The sequence below is a fragment of the Mytilus californianus genome, unplaced genomic scaffold, assembly GCF_021869535.1.
Source record: "Mytilus californianus isolate M0D057914Y unplaced genomic scaffold, xbMytCali1.0.p SCAF_6, whole genome shotgun sequence".
Lineage (NCBI taxonomy): Eukaryota > Metazoa > Mollusca > Bivalvia > Mytilida > Mytilidae > Mytilus > Mytilus californianus.
Genome location: NW_026262712.1, coordinates 105,296,784 through 105,312,794, shown reverse-complemented (window position 1 = coordinate 105,312,794; position 16,011 = coordinate 105,296,784). Strand labels below are relative to the sequence as shown.

Here is a 16,011-nt window from a genome sequence, read left to right as displayed (position 1 = left end):
CCCTTATTATTAAACAGTTTGAACGATGACCCCTAAAATCAATCCCAACTTTCCTTTTGAAGTATGGAACCTTGTAGTAAAATTTCATAGAAATCCATACTCTAATACACAAATTAGTGTCATGAAACATGACAAATGCTTGTTTTTGACCCCTTTTTGGCCCTTAATTACTAAAGAGCTACAACAAAAACCCTCAAAATAAATCCTAAACTTCCTATTGTGGTATTGAATCTTGTGCTTTAATTTAATAGAGATCGATACAGTAATACTCAAGTTATTGTCTGTGAACAATACAAATAATTGTTTTTGTTAGGTCCTTTTTGGCCCCTTATTCCTAAACAACTACTATAATAACGCCCAAAATAACCCCCAACCTTCCTATAGTGGTATGGGACCTTGTGCTAAAATTGAATAGAGATCCATTCACTTATACTCAAGTTATTGCCTGCAAACCAGATAAAAGTTTGTTTTCTGCCCCTTTTCGACCCCTGATAATTAAACTGTATGGGCCATGACCCCCCAAAAATCAATCAAAACTTTCCTTTTGAAGTATGGAACCTTGTGGTAAAATTTCATAGAAATTTATACTCTTATACACCAATTATTGTCCTGAAACATGAAAAATGTTTGTTTTCGTCCCTTTTTTTGGCCCCTAATTACTAAACAGCTACGACAATAACCCCCAAAATAAATCCCAACCTCCCTATTGTGGTATAGAACCTTGTGCTAAAATTTAATACAAATCCATATACTTATACTCAAGTTATTGTCTGTGAACCTGACAAAACAATTGTTTTTCTTAGACCCTTTTGGCCCCTAATTCCTAAACAGCTATGAAACCCCAAAATAAATTCCAACCTCCTTATAGTGGTGTGGAACCTTGTGCTACAATTTTGACCAGAGAAATATCTCTTATACTCAAGTTATTGTCTTAAAACCAGACAAATAATTATTTTTGGCCCCTCTCTGGCCCTTAATTACACAACAGCTACGACAATAACCCACAAAATCAATCCCAATCCTCCTATTGTAGTATGGAACCTTGTGCTAAAATTTCTTAAACATCCATACACTTATACTAAAATTATTGTCTGCGAACCAATTTATTTTCAATGAACCGGTAAAACTGACTTTTTTGGCCCATAATTACAAAACCGCTAGGACAATAGCCCTCAAAAACAATCCTAACCATCCTTTAGTGGTATAGAACCTTGTGCTAAAATTTCATAGAGATCCATGAACTTATACTCAAGTTATTGTCTGCGAATCAAAAATGTCTTCAGACGCGGACAACACCATAACATAATACGAACGCAAATAAATTTGCGGTCGTATAAAAAGTTACACGTATTGCCGGAATGCTAGGTTGGGTTAGGAACCGATTAATTAAGAACATAACAATAATATTTAAAAGTAATCGTATTGAGTGGCTTTTGCAAAACCTTTCGGAATTTTAGATCCTCAATGCTCTATTAAATTCACATCAAAAATGGGTCGCCTGATATACAGTACAGACTAAAGTAAAGTAAAGCTCTTGAACTCCATACTTTATTCGGCCTTTTATACCCGTTTTATAAGAGTGACAGTGATGACTAGATAATTTTACTAATCCATGTTTCAATACAGGAATTGTTAAGAGTTTAATGATTGTTTATAATACGTATTCTAATCCCCTGACATGCATACTTGTTATTATACATTGTGACCCAAATTGAACAATGTCCTTTTTTCAACCTCTGCCATAAGGGGTAAGGGTAGTATTTTCCTTTTTTCTCGAATCTCTCTGGCTGGTATGATTCAAATTTGTAGATAAGGGGGAAAATGTTGTATATTATTCTGCATTTTATTTTCAATTTCCCACTTATAACAGCATATTTGCCTCGAACAATAAAAAAAAAATGCAACACAAAAATCTGATATCTAAAAATTTCCCACTTCCTTCATTTTTTACTTTGAAAATTCCCACAACCTTGCATAATTCATCCATTTATAAACATCCTACATCCTGTTTGAAAAGAATGAAAAATCATAGATTCTATTGAGTTTGATCAGTTTCATATTTCAGTTGAAATTTTTGTTACAATTGTAATTTAATAAATCGTAAACATTTCACCAAAAATAAACTAAGTGTATATAGGGATTCTCATAGTCATTATGATATAGGGTGGCATTAGAAAGCCAAAAATCTTTTATCAATTGTATGATTGTACGTATCAATTTTTATTAATAGGTACAAATTTCAACTGAAGGTGTACTTTCTTTTATTTACAGAGTAAAAATTTACTTTGCATTAAATGTATAGAGATTAAGAAATCTAAGTATGAGGAAATATCATGATAATTATGCATCTATGTTCATATCTAATTAAATTCGAAAATATGAACAATTGAAATAAATATAATATGAAAACAAAATGTTCATCAATTATCCAAATGCAAAGTTGATAAAGACAGCTTTATCACAAATGAAGGGTTTTCAATCAAGACAACACATTTAATACAGAAATAGTAGAGATTTATCTTCCCCTGTCAATGCACTGAGATGAATAACATGAATTATGTTGAGCTAATGCAGTAGGTATGCAAAATGCATGTCACATGTATTGTGTGTCTATGCAATCAATATGACAAATATGATTTTACTAAAACAGTATATGGTGTATAGCAGGTATATGCAAATCAAACAGGTGCACATGCTTCTTAATTAGCATATAAATACAGATTTGAAATCTAAGTCAATGGGCGTATATCTCTGACTAGTACTTGAAAGATATAAAAAGAAATTTTACTTTCAAAACTAGATAAAAAAAAAAGCTTTGAATTTGAGCAATTATAGAATAACCAGGAAATCTTTGACACGAAAAGGTAAAATCTTGTCGCAGACATAAATTGTAAAAGTCAGAAAAAACAAAGTAGCACCTGATATGTTCGAGAAATTCAAGTCTTGCACTCTTGTCGGTATTCCGTTTTGTTCTCTCACCTTTTCAACTTTCAAAATATTAAAAAATTGTCATTTAAGGTACAATTCTACTTATTTTTTACTCATAACACACTTTTCGTCATAATAAGACTATTAGATAAAAAAGATATGAAAATATCCCGGTCATTATAGCAACCACATGAAACTGTGAAATGTAAACAAATGACATTGCTTGTTCACGAAAAACTGAATTAACACCTTTAAATGTACACTTGTATTTTGAAGAAATAAAAATACTTCTCAAGTACATGTATCAAACCTTGACCTATATTCAACACATGTATTGAATAATACCCTTCATATAATCGTTTGCTTCAATGCACAATACAACACATGATATTTAACATCAATTGTCGATCTTAAGAGACACTCACCACTAATAACAAAGCACATTAGTCTATTATTCTGAAAGAATATATCCTTAAACAAAATATATAGTGAGTCCTTTTTTCATGAATCCAAACAACAGATATTAGTATATAGGGCATATCTTAGTTCTATTTGATAAGTCAAATTAGGATCACTTAGGATAACTGCTTCTCCATTATCAAATTTTAATTGCAAATGTCAGTGACTCTGTTCTTTTTTGAAAATGTTTTTTTTTTTTATGGAAGACAAAGTTATATTTACATATAAGTTACCAGCAAAAAGGTGCAGATTCTGGTAATTAAACCAGAAAAAGAAGATATAATACAGGATTCATACTGATAAATAGATGCAAGTAAGATTTCATTCCAAATCATCAACCCTCAGTTTTAGTTTGTAACCCGGATTTGTTTTGTTTTTTTTCAATCGATTAACCAAGTCAGGAAAATGGTTATATTGTTATATTATAGTTCGTTTCTGTGTGTGCTACATTTTTAATGTATTTTTCTGTTGTGTCGTAGTTCTCCTCTTATACTTGATGTGTTCCCTCAGTTTTAGTTTGTAACCCGGATTTGTTTTTTTCTCAATCGATTTATGAATTTCGAACAGCGGTATACTACTGTTGTTTTTATTCTACAACATCTTCTGATAGTTTTACTGCATCTGGAAATTTTGAGATAATAACTCATTTCCTGTTTTATCAAAACTATTTGCTCTTTCCGAACAAGAGAAAAGATAAATTATTTATTTATTGCTTCTATGTAAATTAGATGTAATCGTCTCATATCTGATGGGCTATGGCCCCTTAGATATAAGAAGTTTACATCTTATATTTGTTGATATTTACACATGTTAAAAGAGTGTGCATTCGTTTTTGTATTTTAAAGTATCATGTTTCAAAAGTTCATCTACGATTGCACTTTACTGATGTCAACAAAGGCCAGCTTGTAGAAGAGTCACCAGTTTTCCTGGCGATGCTGACCGGAAACTTTAAATAAAATGACACTAGAGAAATAGAACTTCTCGATAAAGACCCAACAGCATTTAGCCATTTTCTCAGACATACATTACCTGGTTTTAAAGATTAATATTGCCTGGTAATCTTATACTTGATAAGAATTTTTAAAAATATTGAATTGCGTTGTAAGTTTTATAATTGTATCTGGTTACGTTTTATGACTTTTTAAGATGTATTCACAAGTTGAATTGTATTTAAATACCCACACCCTTTCTTAATTGTTGTGAAGATATCACAATTGTTTATAGATATCAATTTTTAGACACCATCTAATGAACCATCTAGGTGACCTCCGAAGACTGCCGACGGTCATATAACCGCTATGAACATAAATATCAATATAAATAGATAGCAAAAACGTGCAATTGGATTTGTCTAGGTCTGTTTTATTTCATATTATAGCTAGGTTAAAAAAATGTGTTAATCATCGGTTTTACATGTATAAGAATGAGGTTTTGTAGGTCAGATCAGTCAAGTAAATGGTTTACCCTTGTTTCACTTTCAATGTTCACACTATTTTCCTTTAAATAGCTGAACACGCCTAGTTGATGCGTAACCCATCTCTAGCTATAGAAGGTCACATGAATACGGGTTCAATGAGGTCGAATTATTCACTTGTAAGTGAATAATTTATCAGCGATGTTTCTTAGCTAATTTTGACAAAATTTAACCAAACTGGCTGCCTAAAACGAATTATCATTTCCCCATTTCACTTTCATTAACTATGAAAAGAAAAAAAATCATATATTTTTTTTTATATCATTTTTTATAAATGCCCCTGAAATTTATGATGTGCAATAATAAAGCACAGCCACTCAGATACAGGCATTTCTATGATTTCTTATAAGCAAAATGGTGCTATTATTTCAATTTTCAAGTTAGTCGTATCCTTGCCCATTTGATTTAGTTTACTAGTCTTCATATTTTTTAAATGATGGTTACTTCAGTTAAACATAACCTCCCTCCCTCGCTTAGTGTTATTGCTTTTTACATTTACTTTTAATGTTACAACAGTTGAAATATTTAATGATTCTTTGTTTTTTATAAAACCAGGTTAGTCACTAGCATTTTCTTTCCTTACAGCCTGAACTATATAAGAATATAACTTTTTCGTTTTACGATAAACCCTTTATCATGCATATGAAATTATTGTTATTTTTCAGAAAAGGACATGAGTAACAGACTAAAACGACATTGTTAAAAATCGACGAGGCTTTGGCGAAGAGCTTGAACGGAAAGGAATACAAAAATACAAATGAGCTAATTGACGAGATTTTAGAAGCTGAATTGTATGAACGACCAAGATATTTACAAGCATGTACCAAGAAGGAATATACACACTCTTACAGGGAACCTTTAAATGCACCAAAATTTCCTTATAAATCAAGTGATACCAAATTCACCGTTTTGTCGAAGAGATGGGAAAAGTTGGAGTCGGTGAAAAGAGAATATCTGCAGAATATAGAAAATATTACGATGGGTCTATGTTACAAGTGTAAAATAGAAAAAAAAAGTCGTATTATCGAAGCAGCAAATAGCTTACTAGGCAAATAAACAAAGCAAATGGCCTGTTGTTTTCAAATAAATTGTTTGTTTTAAATTGACCAATCAAAGCCAATAAAAGCCAAAGCTACATGTTTACCTAGCTTATATTTTGCATGTCATACACTTGTTTTGTCTACTATACGAACGTCACCGGTGATTGAATCATTACAGAAATATAAGGCAAAATAAATTAATTAGTTGAAGAGTAATGAAACTTATAAAGGAAGGGAAAATCTTATGAACTGATTTTAGTTGGATTAAAATATAATAAAAACAAAAATGTATCCATAGTACACGGATGCCCCACTTTCACTATCATTTTCCTTGAAATTGGGGTCAAAACTCTAATTTGGCATTAAAATTAGAAAGATCACATCATAGGGAATATGTGTACTAAGTTGCAATTTGATTGGACTTCAACTTCATCAAAAACTACCTTGACCAAAAACTTTAACCTGAAGCGGGACAGACGGACTAACGGAGAGACGAACAAACGAACGAACGAACGGACGCACAGACCGAAAAACATAATGCCCCTGTACTATCGTAGGTGGGTCATAACAATTGGTTTTATCTAACAATAGTATTAAAATAGGCTGTGATTACTTCTGTCAATAGTATTAAACAAGAGGCTTTCAAGTGACAGCAAACCGGATTTTCCGCCAGAGGTCGAACCCTGAACAGTTGAGCAAGTATGGACACAATATTTAAGCTTAAAACAGCTCTGAATTTGGATTGTGATTGAATATTTAAAATAGATAATTATATTATCTAATTTATAATGAAAATGATACTTGCTAATCTGAACCCCAAACAGGATCATGTAAAATTTTACATTAACACACATAACAAAAATAAAATACCACATAACAACTATGACATATCTTCATAACACACATTACTTAAAACAAATAGTTATAAAGAAGCTTTGATGTTATCATTACTGGTTCGTGGAATAAGTTTGAGTTATTTCCCTTTGAACAGAAATATGGTTTAACATAGTACTCTAACATTAGATATGATTTAATCACTAAAAATAGTTCTCTAAAATTAAACACAGTGTATATTTTCAAATTATAATCAAATATAATTAATAGTCCAAATATTTTTCTTTCATTTGTCACAAACTAATATAGATCTGCAACTTATCTATCAATGTGATCAACTTTAAATGTAATGAAATATATCTTTTAATTTTATAAAATTATCAATTCACAACAGTTTCATGCAAATTGGTGAAAGCGTTGAAGAGTTGGTGAACAAAGCATTTTTAGAGTTAATGGGCGTTAACATGAAAAAATCCCCCTTTTTTAATGAATAAAACCTCACATTTTGAAAATGTATATTATAAAATTCCTAAAAATCTAAAAGGGAGCTCACGTCAGTAGATAATTATAATCAATTCACCAGAGTTTCATGCAAATTGGTGAAAATAATACTGAGTTAGTGAACAACATGCTAGAAAAAGACAGATCAGGGAAGACAGACGGACAAAGGCAAACCATAATATTTCTCATGAACAGGCGTATGAAAACTGCAGGGTACCATTCCAGGCCAACACCCTCTGAAGGAAACACTATAACGGAGCTTCCTTTCCATTTTTATGGGGGAAAAAGGGGTAGTGGTGGTGGTTGAGGGGGGGGGGGGGGGTGGCAGGCTAGGATGAAAAATTTTGTCCTGCATTTTTTTTTTTTAGTTCGAGATGTAATCTGTCCTGCCTTTTTATTTTTCACTCTTTTTTGTCCTGCCTTTTTTTCTATTAGTTTATCCCGACTGTTTTTACATAAATTGTCATCCTGCATTTTTTTTTCATATTGTCTCATCCTGCCTTTTTTTCAAATTTCATCCTAGACCCCCCCTCCCCCTAAAAATCAAATGGTAGCTCCCTAAGTTAGCAAACAAATTATTTTATTTTTACATTGACAAACCTGTATGACCTTGAAGCAGTATTAAGTTCATGTATTATCCTGCATATTATTACATGTACATTGAACTAAAACAAATTGTGGTCATTGTTAAAATTATAGTTTACAGTTTACTTTTCCAATGCTTTCAATTTTAAGATTAGGGCATTTTTGTCATTGGAATTGAGTTTTGTAGTCGGAGATTACTCTAACCTCCAACGACTGTTTTGAGACACCAGCTAGGGCAGTGGGACTTCAGCTGGTCCCATATCAGATAGATGATATTTGCCCATCCAAAGTGGAGGCGACTGGATTCATATAAATCAAGCCTCAATTTATTCATTTTTCTCTTCATATAAGTAAGTTTGATCAACCTGCCACCCGTTATCTTTTCATATTTGAACAGTTTTCACATTGACCCATCAATACTGACATTTTAGAGGGTATGAATGCCCTTTACCGTCAGGCGTCAAACGGTCATTTTCGGCTACCGTTAGCATCAAATTGGTTAACATTTTACCGTGATTCGTCAACATATCCTTATCGTGATTCGTCAGAGGTCTCAAATAATTATCGTTACAGTTATTTTTGGGAAAAAATTAACGTGATTCGTCAAAATCTGTCGATTTTTTTTATCGTCTTGAAGAAAGTCTTCATTTTATCGTCATGCAACAAAAATAACTGTTAACGTCATTTGGCAAGATTTTTTACCGTTATTCGTCATGAAGATACCCCCATTACCACCCTCATTTTAACTTTCACTTTATAAGAATGTCACATGACCAATATTATGGGAACTGATTTATGCAAATGACCCATATTCCATAGGAAAACATAATCTATATAAATCGAGCCTCAATTAGTTCATTTTTCTCTTCATTTAAGTAAGTGTAATCGACCTGCCACCCGCTATTTTCTCATATTTGGACAGTTTTCACATTGACACATCAATACTGGCATTTTTACTTTAACTTTAAAAGATTGTCACATGACCAACAGAAAAAGTAATTTACAATTTATTACATGTATGAGAACTGATTTATGAAAATGACCCTTATTCAATAGGAAAACATAATCTAACACCTCGTTCATTTATGATGCAAATAAGCTGAATGGCCGAGTGTGTATAATTTGAAAATAAAGAGTCAAAATGCGGAATCGCAAAAACAGATGTTGGACATCAGAGTAATCTCGGACTATGAGTTTTGGGCAATTTGTAAGGGGGGAGGGTTCAAGGGAAGCAAATGCTCTTTAAATTATGCATGTTTCAAAAATTGGGGAAAAATTACACAGAGAGTTGAGTCATTTTTTTTCAGACTAAAAGAATGACTAATGTATACTTACCTTCTAATTCTATAAAAAAAATTCACAACTAAATATAAATGTAATTAAATGTAAATAACTTTGAGAAGACTTGCTGCCTTGCCCGGCACTGCGCTAAGTTTTTTGCGGGACCATACACATTCAATATGAATTCGGTTCCTTACTTGGAAGAAGAAGAAGAAGAACTACTGAACAGGAACAATCATGGTACTTTTTTGTCTATGAAACTACACTATGACATCTGATCTGCAAAACCTACAAACAGACACAGAAATATCATCAAATAGTGAAATATAAGATTGATTGCACCTTGTATGGATAGTTCCGACACGTGTTACATGGGGAGCCCGTTTGTTTACAAATAATGTCACGTGATCACGCACTGACCGTCACAAATTTTTATCCTCCGCCATTATTCTTATTACACAATATTACTGTACTTACACAATTCACAAATGCATAACCCATTTATCTTGCGGACATGCAATGGGAATGTGCACGGTTATCAAAAACTACAAAAATATTGCATGTACAGTTAATGAAGAAGTTATTTCATCAAATAGATAAGATTTTCACTCATGACACAAATCGACTGTGTGTCATCGCCATCGGGGATAATTGATAAATGGGATTAAATTGACCGCCAAGAAGGTGTAAAGAACCACCTCTGGTGAACCTTAACATTAATTAGTAATACTCACCAAAATTTCTCTATAATTAACGCTATTTTCTGTTGGAAAATTTCAGAAAGATGCTGATAAACTTATTTGGTGACACAGATTATTTTCTTGTTTTGGCGCGAAATATATTCTTACTCTTCATGCTTGACGTAACAAAATTTGTATAGAATTATATTTAACTAAAGCTCAGCGTAAATATGCAGAAGCATGACAATACATTAATGATAAAATGTGTAAATATTTCTGTAAAAGAATATAATTTTACTTTACCAGTATACTTCACTTAGAATTACATTTGAGCGCAAGAAAATCTCTATGTGAATCGGCTGAATCCCGGGGTCGAAGTTCAACATATCAACGGAAATTTTTGCGTGTGCTTGCGTTGCTTTAGATCGAGGCCACAGCTTTTCAACCAATCGGGGAATGTTTACTTGGGGCATACATCTATTTTTACTGCAGGTTTCGACATGTTTAAATAGGGATTATAGAAAAATGGAATGTTGTTGGTAGATACAAAACAGAAAATGATGAACACTTTTAGCAAAAGATAAATTGGATCGGGGGTCTGTGAATTCACATTATTTGTACAACTCTCCTTACTCTTGGGAAGCGTGTGCTTTACATCGAGGCTTGCAATGCTTTACATCGACGCCATAGTAGTTCAAACAATCGGGGAATGTTTATTTGGGGCATACATCTATTTTTACTGCAGGTTTTGGCATATTTTAATCGAAATTAGAGAAAAATGGAATGATGTTGGGAGATATAAAACAGAAAATGATAAATATTTTTAGCAAAAGATGAATTGGATCGGGGTTCTGTGTATTCACATTATTTGTACAACTCTCCTTACTGATGGCAAAAAAGGAATTTCCGTGACCTAAATGGTTCGGGAAAATTAATATTTTTATATATATATAGTAAATACAGTACTTGTAGGACATTCATACTCAAAGTCATAAACATCACATTTTGGGGAAGCTATTAAACCAAGAATTCCAAATGGTGAAGTTGAAATCATCTCTTTGTAAATTTTACAGACACCATCACGCGTTGGTTGACCGTTATGGAATAACCGTTTCACAGATGATATCGGATATGTTCCATACGTCGTTACTACAATCCTCTTCCCTTTTCATGAATGTGACCTACCTAATAAGACTATTTACCGGGTTTGAAATAACATAAGCAACACGACGGGTGCCACATGTTGAGTACTTTTGTCGCAGAAAGCTCGACACATGGATAGTGATCCAGCGGCGGCGGCGGCAGTAGCTAACTTCTTAACAGCTTTATATTTTAGAAGGTAGAAGACCTGGATGCTTCATACTTTATTTATGGATGCCTCATGTTACGAAGTTTCCGTCAGTCACATGTTCAATGTCCTTGACCTCATTTTCATGGTTCAGTGACTAAGATTTTTTGTAATGTTAAATTCTCTCTTATTATAAGTAATAGGATAACTATATCTGGTATGTGCGTACCTTGCAAGGTCCTCATGCCCCATCAGACAGTTTTCACTTGACCTCGACCTCATTTCATGGATCAGTGAACAAGGTTAAGTTTGGGTGGTCAAGTCCATATCTCAGATTCTATAAGCAATAGGTAAAGTATATTCGGTGTATGGAAGGACTGTAAGGTGTACATGTCCAACTGGCAGGTGTCATCTGACCTTGACCTCATTTTCATGGTTCAGTGGTTATAGTTAGGTTTTGTGTTTTGGTCTGTTTTTCTTATACTGTATGCAATAGGTCTACTATATTTGGTGTATGGAATGATGTTAAGGTGTACATGGCTAGCTGGCAGGTCCAGTGTCATCTGACCTTGACCTAGTTTTCATGTATCAGTGGTCAAAGTTAAGTTTTTGAGTTTTGGTCTTTTTTTCTAATACTATATGCAATAGGTCAACTGTATTTGGTGTATGGAAATTTTTTATGATCTATATGTCGTCGCGAAGGTTTTATTTGACTTTGACCCATTTTCCCAGTTCATTGCTCAGTATTAAGTTTTTGTGTTTTGGTCTGTTTTTCTTAAACAATAAGCAAAAGGTCTATTATATTTGTTGTATTGAAGAATTGTTAGCTGTACATGCCTGCTTGGCATGTTTCATCTGACCTTGACCTCATTTTCATGGTTCATTGGTCAATGTTTAGTTTTCTTGGTTAATGTTAAGTTTATGTGACAGTTGTAATAAAGCTTTATATTTAGGACTATCAACATAATATCAATGATTAGTAAAGAAGGCGAGACATTTCAGTGTGTGCACTCTTGTTAGTTTTCTATGTTGTGTCATGTGTACTATTATTTGTCTTGTTTGTCTTTTTCATTTTTAGGCATGGCGTCGTCAGTTTAATTTTGATCTATGCGTTTGACTGTCCCTCTGGTATCTTTCGTCCCTCTTTTAAAAGCTCTTTAAATGATAAACTGTTGATAAAGTTTTCAATTTAAGGTTACAGGCATCACTAAACATGATGATGCCCTTTTACATTAAGACATGTTTTACAGTTCAGTGATGTCATGTTGACACATTTGGGGGAATCGGAAAAGTTGGGGTGGGGTTGGAGATCACATTTCTAAGTGTTACATATGTAAACTAGAGGAGCCTGTGACGCTCACCTGATTTATGTTTAAAATTGATGCATGAAATAATGCAACTGTTATATTTTGCTTTAGTTTCATAGATATAAGTCAAAAACTGCATTTTACCCCTACATACTATTTTTAGCCATGGCAGTCATCTTGGTTGGAAGGTGAGGTCATAGGTCACATTTTTTCAACTAGATACCCTAATGATGATTGTGGATAAGTTTGGTCGAATTTGTGATATCTGTTTCAGAGAAGAAGATTACAAAATTTTACAAAAAAAAGTTAAAAATTGACATTAAAGGGCACAAATTCCATAAAGGGACAATTGAAAATTTTTGTAATGTTGACTTATTTGTAGATCTTACTTTGCTGAACATTATTGCTGTTTACAATTTATCTCTATCTATAATAATATTCAAGCCGTTATAACCAAAAATGGGGGGAAAAAAATTAAAATTACCAATTTAGATTTGTCTGAATTTTAGGGCAGATAAATCTTGACCTGATGAACATTTTTACCCCATTGTCAGATTTGCTCTAAATGTTTTGGTTACAGAGATATATGCCAAAATCTTCAGTTTATCCCAATGCTCTATTTTTAGCCATGACAGCCATCTTGGTAGGCTGGGTCATCAGACATATTTTTTAAACAAGATGCCCCAATAATGACCAAATTTGGTTAACTTTTGCTCAGTTGTTACAGAGATGATTTTAGTAAAATTAAAGGAAGGACGCCAAGTGATGAGAAAAGCTCACCTCGCCCAGCTAAAAAGATGATGTGAATTTTTTTAACATGCAAGTTCACAAGAAAGTCCTAATGGAAATGTGTCACCCTATCCCAGACTCAATATTTCGACTCCAAACACCAGCATGCTTAGCGTAAGAACCAGTATGTACCAATTTTAGAGTCTAGTTCCACTTTGCTGTGCTTCAAACACTGACAGGAGTACCAAAGCTGTTTTTAAAAAGTTTAAAAGAGGCTTGGATATAAAATGATGTATGCCATTATAGAATGGCTTAGTGACCCATTTTGTATGTTGCGTGTGAAGTACACCCTACACACAATTTCAGCATTCTAAGACTGATAAAACGCATATGATGATAATGAACTACAAACATGACAGCAAAGATACAGAAGAAACATTAGACCAAGAAATTTATATAAGACTGGAAAGCAAATTTTCTCAGAATAAAAGAAACATTAATATAGTGTAAGTGTGCTGATCACTGCATCTATAACTGTAAGATAATGCTGTTAAAATTGAAGAAAAGCTGCAACCCTATCAAGTCACTGAGAAGTGCTACAATGTTTATATATAAGCAGCACATAATCAGTAACAAAAAAGGCTGTTAACTTGTTAATTTTTGACAGCAGTACTTTTAGAAGTTAAAATGTTTACTCCAGATTTTTGAAGAAAATAAGAACTACACAAGAGAAAAAAGAAAACTGCACTTCCATTAGACCAGTACATCAAGCCCTTATAAAGAAATTAACATTCTCTCCCTAACTACTTTACATACAACTCTCAATATTACCCTCATCTACTCAATTTTTCCTTTTTCTCCCTATAGAACATATATCCATACATACCACTCTCATTATTTACCCTCATCCTCCCTCCATTTCTCTCTTATCCATATCAACCTTAACCACCTATATTAGCCTACTCTGTGTGTTAAATATCCCCATGAAAGTGTTAGTTGATGAAAAGATTTTAATCATGAAGTACCAGGCATGGAAGAATGAAAAATTTCAATACTGAAAAGAAGATCTAAATTTTTTATGTTTTTTTTTTAATATTGAGCTAATTTGGAGTTGTAGTTTTTATTTCAATATTAAATGGTTATCATTATTTTTAAAATTAAGGTAACAGCCAAAGTTACAATAAGCCAAAATGTGTGATGTAAATTTTATTTGAAGAAATTATCCTTGGATAACCATTTTGCAGCCAAAATATATATTTAATTGAAAGGTGTAAAAAATATTTAAAAAATATTTAAAAAATATTTAAAAAATTAAAAAAAAAAAATTAAAAAAAAAATAGTCTAAAGTAAAAATTGCCAAAAGTTTTAAAAATGCCAAATGGTACAAAAGTACCTGTCTGCTAATGTACTAGCCAGCTGGCCTGAGGGTTACCTGGACTTTAAGGTGCTAGTTCACCGAAACAAATGGCCGCAGTGACCACCAGTCTCTTCCTTTCGGAGTACCAATTTTAGAGTCTCTGATTCGACTAAAGCATGACTTATACAGCCAATATGAAAAAACCTGACCCATTTAACAAATTAAAAAACCCATCCCCAATTAAAATTTAGATAAAAAGTTAAAAACACCCCCAATTAAAATATGGATAAAAATTTAAAACATCCCCAATTAAAATTTGAATAAAACATAAAAACATCCCCAATTAAAATTTGGATAAAAAGTTAAAAACATCCCCAATTAAAATTTGAATAAAAGATGAAAACATCCCCAATTAAAATTTGAATAAAAGATAAAAACATCCCCAATCAAAATTTGGATAAAAAGTTAAAAACATCCCAAATTAAAATTTGGATAAAAAGTTAAAAACACCCCCAATTAAAATATGGATAAAAATTTAAAACATCCCCAATTAAAATATGGATAAAAATTTAAAGCATCCCCAATTAAAATATGGATAAAAATTTAAAACATCCCCAATTCAAATTTGAATAAAACATAAAAACATCCCCAATTAAAATTTGGATAAAAAGTTAAAAACATCCCCAATTAAAATTTGAATAAAAGACAAAAACATCCCCAATTAAAATTTGAATAAAAGATAAAATCATCCCCAATTAAAATTTGGATAAAAAGTTAAAAACATCCCAAATTAAAATATGGATAAAAAGATAAAAACATCCCCAATAAAAATTTGAATAAAAGATAAAAACATCCCCAATAAAAATTGGATTAAAAGATAAAAACATCCCTAATTAAAATATGGATAAAAAGATAAAAACTTCCCCAATTAAAATTTGGATAAAAATTAAAAACATCCCCAATTAAAATTTGGATAAAAAAATATTGACATAGCCATGGGGCTCTGCCAAACTTGTACCAGTAAAGCGGATACATGGTACACAGTCTGACCAAGTCATGCCACTCGGTCTCATACCAGTACTTGCGGATACTTGATATGTATGGTACTTAAGACCGTGACTCGGTCGCAGTCTGACCAAGTCACCCTTGGTCACGGTCCAACTGAGTGATCGATCTCACTCAGTTCATGCATGGTACTATGGAAAAGGTTTAGACCACAACTTGGTCGCAGTCTGACCAAGTCACCCTTGGTCTGACGGTCAGGGTCCAACTGAGTGATCTATCTCCCTCAGTTCATACCAGTACTAGCAGATACTTGATATGTATGGCGGGGACGTTACTATACCTAAATGGGAGGTATAGTATCTGTGAACCCTAAACACAGATGGCGACTTAACTTCCCATACATGTAATCAAGTATGATAAGTTATATTATGTTTATAAAATAACTAATGAAAAACCTACCACAATAATAAGATAAAAACATTGCATCCAAGTTTCCTGTGGCAAGAAGTGAAATATTTTTTTTATACAAGTTCAAATGTACTA

At 32.6% G+C, this 16,011-nt stretch overlaps 1 long non-coding RNA gene across 1 annotated transcript; it reads left to right on the top strand.

Moving 5' to 3' along the window:
• The first annotated feature begins 2,528 nt into the window (after window positions 1-2,528).
• On the top strand, window positions 2,529-6,002 carry LOC127706304 (uncharacterized). The gene is made up of 2 exons (XR_007984406.1): window positions 2,529-2,577; window positions 5,527-6,002. It is a non-coding gene; the product is annotated as an uncharacterized LOC127706304 (long non-coding RNA).
• Window positions 6,003-16,011: the final 10,009 nt, after the last annotated feature.